At 42.2% G+C, this 7,930-nt stretch overlaps 1 protein-coding gene across 5 annotated transcripts in view; it reads right to left on the reverse strand.

Annotated features, from left to right (window-relative positions):
• The window catches only part of SLCO4A1 (solute carrier organic anion transporter family member 4A1), a 67,273-nt gene extending 60,421 nt beyond the window's left edge, over nt 1-6,852 (reverse strand). For 2 of the 5 annotated variants that reach the window (XM_075901079.1, XM_075901080.1), the window contains exon 1: nt 6,671-6,852. The gene's annotated coding sequence lies outside the window, so the exon portion shown is untranslated. Of the gene's footprint in view, nt 1-119; nt 1,402-6,670 lie in introns of those variants that run through there. The other 3 variants (XM_006126183.2, XM_006126182.4, XM_075901081.1) reach the window with 3 other exon arrangements.
• Between the last annotated feature and the right edge of the window lie 1,078 nt (nt 6,853-7,930).

Consider the following 7,930-nt stretch of genomic DNA (forward strand, 5'->3'; position numbering starts at 1 on the left):
GCTCTGAGTTTTGCAATGCCCCTCAGCACAAAAGGGACCCGCATGAAAGCAGGTGACTGTAACCAGGATCCCCATCACCATTATTAGATAGTCACTGTATAGATAATGTATCACCTTACCAGCTCTTACTCTGCCTCTCTGCATCATCCTATGCACGCGGTACTGGACACCCCATTCCCCCACCCTGCCCTCCACAGGTACCTCCTCCTGGCCTCTGGCAGCTGCTCTCTCCCTCCGCGCATCAGTTTCTATTTATCCCTCTCTCCTTCCCCATTCAACAGTCCCGGCTACTAGAAATGATTGATGACGAGCCAAACCAATCCTGGCGGGTTTGAGGTGGTGGCCTTATCCCAGATGGACCAATAGCAGCCACTCCCAAGGCAGGGAGGCTTAAAAGCGAAAGTTACAAAGCGCCGGGAGGCTGAAAACAAGCGTGACAAGTAGCCAGGGGTCGAGGGGTGTCTCGCGGGGGCAGGGTGACTGGGAGTGAGGCGGGCAGAGCTGGGGGGGGGGGTCGTCTTTGGGGAGAGGAGACTGGGAAAGCGAAGAAGAAAGGGAGGAGGTATAGAAATAAGGAAAAGGGGAGAGAAAGTTGGTGAAGGGAGAGGATGGGGTTAAGGGAAGGGGGGATGCACTAGTTCAAAGGTGCAGGTCAGTTTTATTCCTGACCTGAGACACTGAAAGAGACTCTGTGTTTGTGTGAGATGGGGGGGAGGTGTCCTTTTGGGCATCCTCCTTTGAGTATGAGTCCCTCCTTTTGTGTCTGTGTCCCAGTCCCTCCATCTCTTCTTGTGGGCATCTTCATGTGTGTATGTGTCCATCTGTCCATCCTTTTGGGCATCGTCCTTTGTGTGTGGCATCAATGCCACTTACAGAAAGAAAAACATCTCTACTCTACAGCCTTAGCTAATCACTCATGCAATAGAGAGTCCTACACCAACGTCCAGGGGTCACAGATTTGATTCTGCCTGCAGACCAGGGTCTGTTGGGTGTGTGCATGTCCCCTATGAATGCACATCTACCTTTATGTGTGTCCCTGCTGTTATTATTGGGGGTGTCCCCTCCCAAATTTTGTACCAGGGGCTATTCACCCTAGCCCCAGACAGAGCTCTTAACTGCAACACCTCCTGAGTGTGATATGTGATGAATTTGGAAGCTAGGAGCTGCACAGCCTCTGAGGCAAGGACTTTGTTTATAAACAGAGGCAAGGTGATTAAGATAACCAAAGGGTTGTCATTAAAATAAACTAAGGACCATTAGATGATCTGGAAAGCATTGTCAGGCACTCCAGTTAAAAGACCAGAAACAAAAAATAACTAGTAAGAATGGAGAGAAGTAAATTGTGGTGTCCCCCAGGGATCTATACTGAGACCAGTTCTTTTCAACATATTCATAAATTGACTGGAAAAAAAGGGTCAACAGTGAGTTGATGAAATTTTCAGATGATACAAAATTTGTTCAAGATAGTTAAGTCCCAAGCAGACTGAGTTATAAAGAGTTACAAAGGGATTTCACAAAACTAGCTGACTGGGCAACACAATGACAGATGAAATTAAGTGTTGATAAATGCGAAGTAATGCACATGGCAAAATATAATCCCAAATATATTATAATGACGAGACCCAAATTAGCTGAATCCATCAATGAAGAGGTCTGAGAATCATTGTGGATAGTTGTCTGAAAATACCCACTCTATGTCTAGTGACAATTAAAAAATAAAACCTAACAGAACTGGGACTCATTAGAAAAGGGATAGATAATAAGACAGAAAATATCATATTACCTCTACCTCTATGGTATTACCTCTACCTCTATGGAATAATGTGTGCAGAATTCGCCATCCCGTCTCAAAAAAATATATACTGGAAAAGACACAGAGAAGGGCAACAGAAATGATTAGGAGTATGAATGCTTTTCATATGAGGAAAAATTAAAAAGACTGGAACTTTTCAATGTGGAAAAGAGATGATTAAGAGGGAGATATGAAAGAGGCCTATAAAATCATGAATGGTGTAGAAAAATTAAATGAAGAAGTGCAATTTAGTCCTTCAAATAACAGAACTAGGCTTCAGTCAATGAAATTCATAGTCAGCAGATATAAAACAAAAGAAAGTGTTTCTTCATAGTCAACCTGTGGGACTCTTTGCCAGAGGATGCTGTGAAGACCAAAACTAACAGGGTCCAAAAAGAATTAGATAAGTTCATGAAGAGTTGGTCCCTCAATGGCTATTAGCCAGTATGGGCAGGGATCCAACACCATGTTCTGCATGTCACTCACCTCTGTTTTCCAGAAACTGGGAGTGGGTGAAGGCATGAATCACTCAATGATTGTCTTTTCTGTTCATTCCCTATAAAGCACTGCCATTGGTCATGGTCAGAATATAGGATACTGGGTTAGATGGACCTTTGGTCTGACCCAATATGCCCAGTCTGATGTTCTTACACAGAACCCAAAAGTATTTTACCCTGCTGTGATCTGCTCAAACCCACTCTCCACCTACAGCTGAGAGAGAACCCAGAGATAGTAACAAAGAATATAGATTAAAACTCGAAACCTAACAGTGTCCCATAAGTGACTTGCCGCAAGATGTCAGAAGCATGAACATGCTATTATTAGAGCTGAGTCATACAGGAATTAGTTACAGGGCGCCTGTTATCTAACTGCTAAGTTATCTTCCAGAAAATTAGAGTTTTCAAGTACCTAAGTAGCTCCTGGAAGTATGGTTAAAGTTAAACCCCACCACCAAAATCTGAAATGACATCCTTCCCTATATCCCTTTGTCTGTCTGTGTGTGTCCCTGCGTGTCTACATCTTTGGTTGTGCCCCCATTTGAGTATGTCTGTGCGGCTGCATCATTCAGCTTCCCTATCTGGGTGTACATGTCTGGTTGTGTGTGTACATGTGTCTGTATCTTAGGATGTATTTGTGTGTGCACATGCAGGTTTGAGTTGGTGAACGTCTGTTTTGTATGAAGAGGGTGAGGTAAAATGCATAATTTCCTGTCCTGGTCAAGGAAAAATGTGCCATGGGGCATCTGCATTTATGAAGAGGTTTTTCTTTTCATGTTATTCCAGACCAGGCTCTCACGGCCAGGACAATGAGTCAAGGCTATTGCCTGGCAAAAGCCAAGGTGGGGGCAGGCTGCAGCTATTGTTCTCTAGTGTGTCTGGGTGACATACTCCAGTGCAGGAAGGGTAGCGCCAGCTGGCATGTAACCGTTATGCACAGTTGGAGAGTTCAGAGCTACACCACACAGCATACGAAATGTACAGTGTTGGCCTTGCTGAAAAGCGATAAAGCTATAACCAGCAATGACAGATTTTTAGTCTTTATCGCCTTGTATTACAACAGGACTCAACATACACTTTGAAAATATTTGCTTTCTTTACATTTGTTTTCTTTTTTTATGCAGCCTGATTATTGTGACATTTATACTTCTGGATATACGGGTGGTGGAAATACATAGACCAATAGCTCCTGCAGAGCTAAGATTCCAGCTAAAATACCACCTTAGAGTTAAAATGTCTAAGGAAGAACTCTGTGTCTCTCAAAAGCTTCTCTGTCTCACCAACAGCAGTTGGTCCAATAAAAGATTTTGCCTCACTCATCTGGTCTCTGCATAAGCATAGGAAGAAACAAGAATATTAGCCAAAAGGAATACATCAAAGGCCCTGTAAGCAGAATGGGCCCAGTTTTCAAAATGTACTCAACTCCCAGTTGTTTGTGCAAATAATTTGCATATGCAATTATTTTTTTCCTGCATTGTCACTTGCATTCTCAAGTGATGGACTTTATACACACGGGGCTGTGGTCTAAATGCGAGTCCCTTGACCCAGGAGTGATGTCTGTGCACTCCACCCTATTCAAGCTATTCATGCTGTTGGCAGAAGTAATCTATGCAGAGGGGTTGCATGTATGGGAGACTGCTACCACCCAAATCAAGAGCACATATCTTCATTGGCAGTCTGCATGGGCCTCCATTTAAAGGGCCATTTCACGATGTCTAAGAATTTGGGCCTGGGCTTGCATTTTAAAAGCTAAATTGTTCCACAATTGCATATGTGCCTGTTTAAAATAGAAGTATAAAAAGTCAGCCCCAGCTGTCCATCCACCTGCAGGAATGGCAGGGACAGCAGCCATGCTGCAGCAGTGCATTTCCCTTTGCAGTTTGACTGCAGTGATATTAAACAATGGCTTGTTGATGTCCAGCCTGCATGGAAAACTGCTGCATTTCTGCTCTGGTCCATGCACTGTGCCTAAGAGTGATGAGCCTCTGTCAAGTTTTCCCCACACTTAAGAAACTAAATCAGAAGCTCCTGATTAAGCTTCTTAGGTGGGAGTTAGATTTGAGAGACCTGCCCTCTGTGATATGCTGTTGGCAGCAGCAAAGGGAAGGATTCATTCAGAGAACCTTCAAGGCTTTGGGCTTCACTTTTTGGCAAATGTTGGCTTCTGTTGTTATTTATAAATAGGTCCTGGAGGTCACTTTGGAGACTGAGGCCCTCATGTGTCAGGTGCTGTACATACCCAAGTTGAGAAACAGTTCCCAAGCCAAGAAGCTGCAACAGGCTACGTCGAGACTGCAGGCTTCTTTCGGAAGAAGCTTTTCTGGAAGAGATCTTCCAAAAAAACTTCTTCCGAAAGAGAGCATCTACACAGCAAAACACATTGAAAAAGCGATCTGCTTTTTTGAAAGATAGCGTCCACACTGAATGGACGCTCGCTCACATTTAAGCTGTGATAACTGGGGGCGGAGTGGTCACCACGGCACCTGTGCTTTTTCCTCTTTCCTCTTCTTTCAAAAGAATTCCCTCTTCCCCATCCACACATGCCTTTTTTGGAAAGAGCTCTTTCGGAAAAAGGCTTCTTCCTCGTAAAAAGTGGTTTACCAATATCGGAAAAAACCCCTCCGTTCTTTCGATTTTTTTCTGAAAGAACGCGATTGCAATGTGGATGTAAGTGAAGTTTTTTTGGAAAAACAGCTGTTTTTCTGAAAAAACTCTGCAGTGTAGACATACCCTCAGTGTGTGAAGCTGCTGCTTGGGGAGGTAAGCTCCCCAGAAGGTGGCCCCACAGACCACACCCCCACTCTGCTCAGGCCCTACTCCCTCCCTACTGTCTCTATCTTCTCTGTCCTCTCTCTCTCTGTTCACTCTTCCTGCAGTGTTGGATTTATGCACAAATTAAGTACACTGCAATTTAGGGCCTCAGATTATAAAAAAATATATACATACAAAATTTAAAAAACATACTAGTTTTTAATTGCCTTCTTGCCTATGTACCGGCATACATGCAAATATAATCTTTATTATTTCTATTTTTATTGTCCTTTCTGTTAGAACAATACACATTTTTGGTAATGTCACATGGCCTCTTAACCTTGACATAGTTTAGGGCCTCAGCATGTCTTAATCCGGCCCTGCTTCCCAGCCAAATCTTTGAACTCAAATGTAGCAAATAACATTTGAAAAAATAATACTTTTCTAAAATTTCTTTCTAAAGAAAATGCAGCAGGTTTCCACTGCATACTAGACTGTGAAAACTGGACATGCAGAAGGTACTTCATTAAAAGCACTACATTTTGGAAATAAGTAACATGTTTGTAGCAGGTTTTTTTATATACTCTTAAGCTGGTCAGAGATTTATTTTCAAAAACTTTGTAGTAGGGGCAAATCAGTTGTCCTGCTGAATACAACATTAAATAATATGGAATACACAATGTAGCTCTTCTCTTTTTTACGCTTTTTTAAATCAGTATTTCTAAATAGATTTAATGTTTTAAATGTACTATGAAGCCTTCATAAAGTAATCATTCCCTATTACACCATATTTAACCCACTGAAACAGAGACATTATTTTGAATTAATCAGTCAGAGCGATTTACTGTGTTCATAAAGTTAATTGCTTTTAGAAAAAGGAGACTAATTAAATTTTGTGTGATCTCCACAACAATAGATGTGTTGATGAAATTTCACCACATGTTTATGTTAAAAATGTTTCCAAGATTTTAGACATTCCAAAGGACTTTACTTCTGGCTCTTTGATGAAATAGTTTTAAGAGAGCCCTCCTTAAAATCAGTACCTACGTCAGATATAAAGAAAGGGAAACTCAATTGTCCAGCTATCTGGAAGAAAAGGAATGTTGTCCCAACTGAAGGGCTATTTTCTACAGAGGAGGAAAGAACAGAAAGTGCAGGAAGAATTTGGAAGCAAGTATTTATACTGTAGTAATTAAAATATAAATTGTATTTTAGATAAGAGTGGTCTTTGGGATAATTTAGTTAAAAAATATGTCTGAAGAGCCAAACATTTAAGGCTAAAGTTGAATACTCAGATTGTGCATCTAAAAAAAAACTATGCAAGGTTTTTTTTAGAGATGTGATTCTATAATCTTCAGCAACAAACTAATGAAATGTTTAAAGCACATTTTAAATCAAGGTCCTGCAGACATACTACACTAAGGCAGACTTGTGTTTGTCAGTAAATTCAGAAACTGACAGCATATACATACGCTTCAGAGAGGTAGCCGAGTTAGTCTGCAACAGGAAAACTTAAAAAACAACAAATAGTCTGGTAGCACCTTAAAAACTAACAAAACGTGTAGATGGTCTCATGAGCTTTGGTGTGTACAACCCACTTCTTCAGATACGTATTTAGGTTGGTACATACCTGTAAAATGGCTCCATTACCACTTCCTGGCTCTTTCACAGGTTCAATGTTATGCTAATAGTTCTGGGAAGCTGAAAAGCTTTTCACTTTTAAGATAATAGATCCACTGGAGGAGTGGGGAGAGTCTTAGTAAACTGCACCTGCTTGCTGTGGGAGCCTGGTGGGTCAGAATAGGGATAGGAAGAGGGAAGATTGAGCACTAAAACCCAGGGGAGGAAATGCCCCCCCTTGCCTCATACCCACCATCCATGCAGCCGCCCCTGCTTATATTCTAATAAAAAAGCACAAAGGAAAGGAAGGAGAAACAGAGAGGGCTGAAATGACCAGCCCAAGGTCACACAGCAGAATAGAACCAAGGTCTCCTTTTCTACTGATTAATCTAGTTCCAGATCAAATTGCTTTTGTCTAACTGGCCCTGAGTCTCAACATGACAAATAATCGTGGCACCATTGTCCTTTCAAGGCTGTCAAACCTGCAAGGGTCAGGGGCGCCATATCAGACTTTGGGGCAGGGTGGAGGTGATCTGTGAATGCCCTGATGGGGGAGGGGGAGAGGGAGAGTGAAAGCATGAGGGGCACAAACTGACAGCAGAGGCTTCAGCAGGGTTACTGTTCATGCTCAGTAGAAAGAAAGTTCCAACTAGAATGAAGGAACCAACCCAATCAGCCCTTCTCCTCCACACATCATCTCTATCCAGGGGCTACCAGGCACTTGAAAACTCTACTTTTTTTGGCAGCCAACTTAACAGTTAGCTGACGGGAGCACTATATAAACAAAAGAAAATTAAATAAATATTAGACCCCCTCAGCTCTGACACTAACATATTCTGATCTCCTGTGGCAAGTCACTTAAGGGACACTGATTAGCCTTAAAATTATAATGTATATTCTTACTTTGTTAGTAACTCTTGGATAAAGAGGGGCCCTGTCAGGATTCCTGGGCTCTGTCTCAACTCTGCAGGTGAATGGGGTCAAGTGGGTTATAGCAAGGGGGCAGATACATTTCAGCGTTATATAAGAACATCAGAATGACCAAAGGTCCTTCTAGCCAGTATCCTGTCTTCAACAGTAGCCAATGCCAGGAGCTTCAGAAGGAATCAGAAGAGGCAATCATCATGATCCATCCCCTGTCATCCATACCCAGCTTCAGGCAAATGGAAGCTAGGGACACTATCACTAGCCATTCTGGCTAGTAACAGTTGATGGACTTATCCTCCTTGAACTTATTTTATTCTTATTGGAACCCAGTTGCAGTTTAGGC

The sequence above is a fragment of the Pelodiscus sinensis genome, chromosome 18 (assembly GCF_049634645.1).
Source record: "Pelodiscus sinensis isolate JC-2024 chromosome 18, ASM4963464v1, whole genome shotgun sequence".
NCBI lineage: Eukaryota > Metazoa > Chordata > Testudines > Trionychidae > Pelodiscus > Pelodiscus sinensis.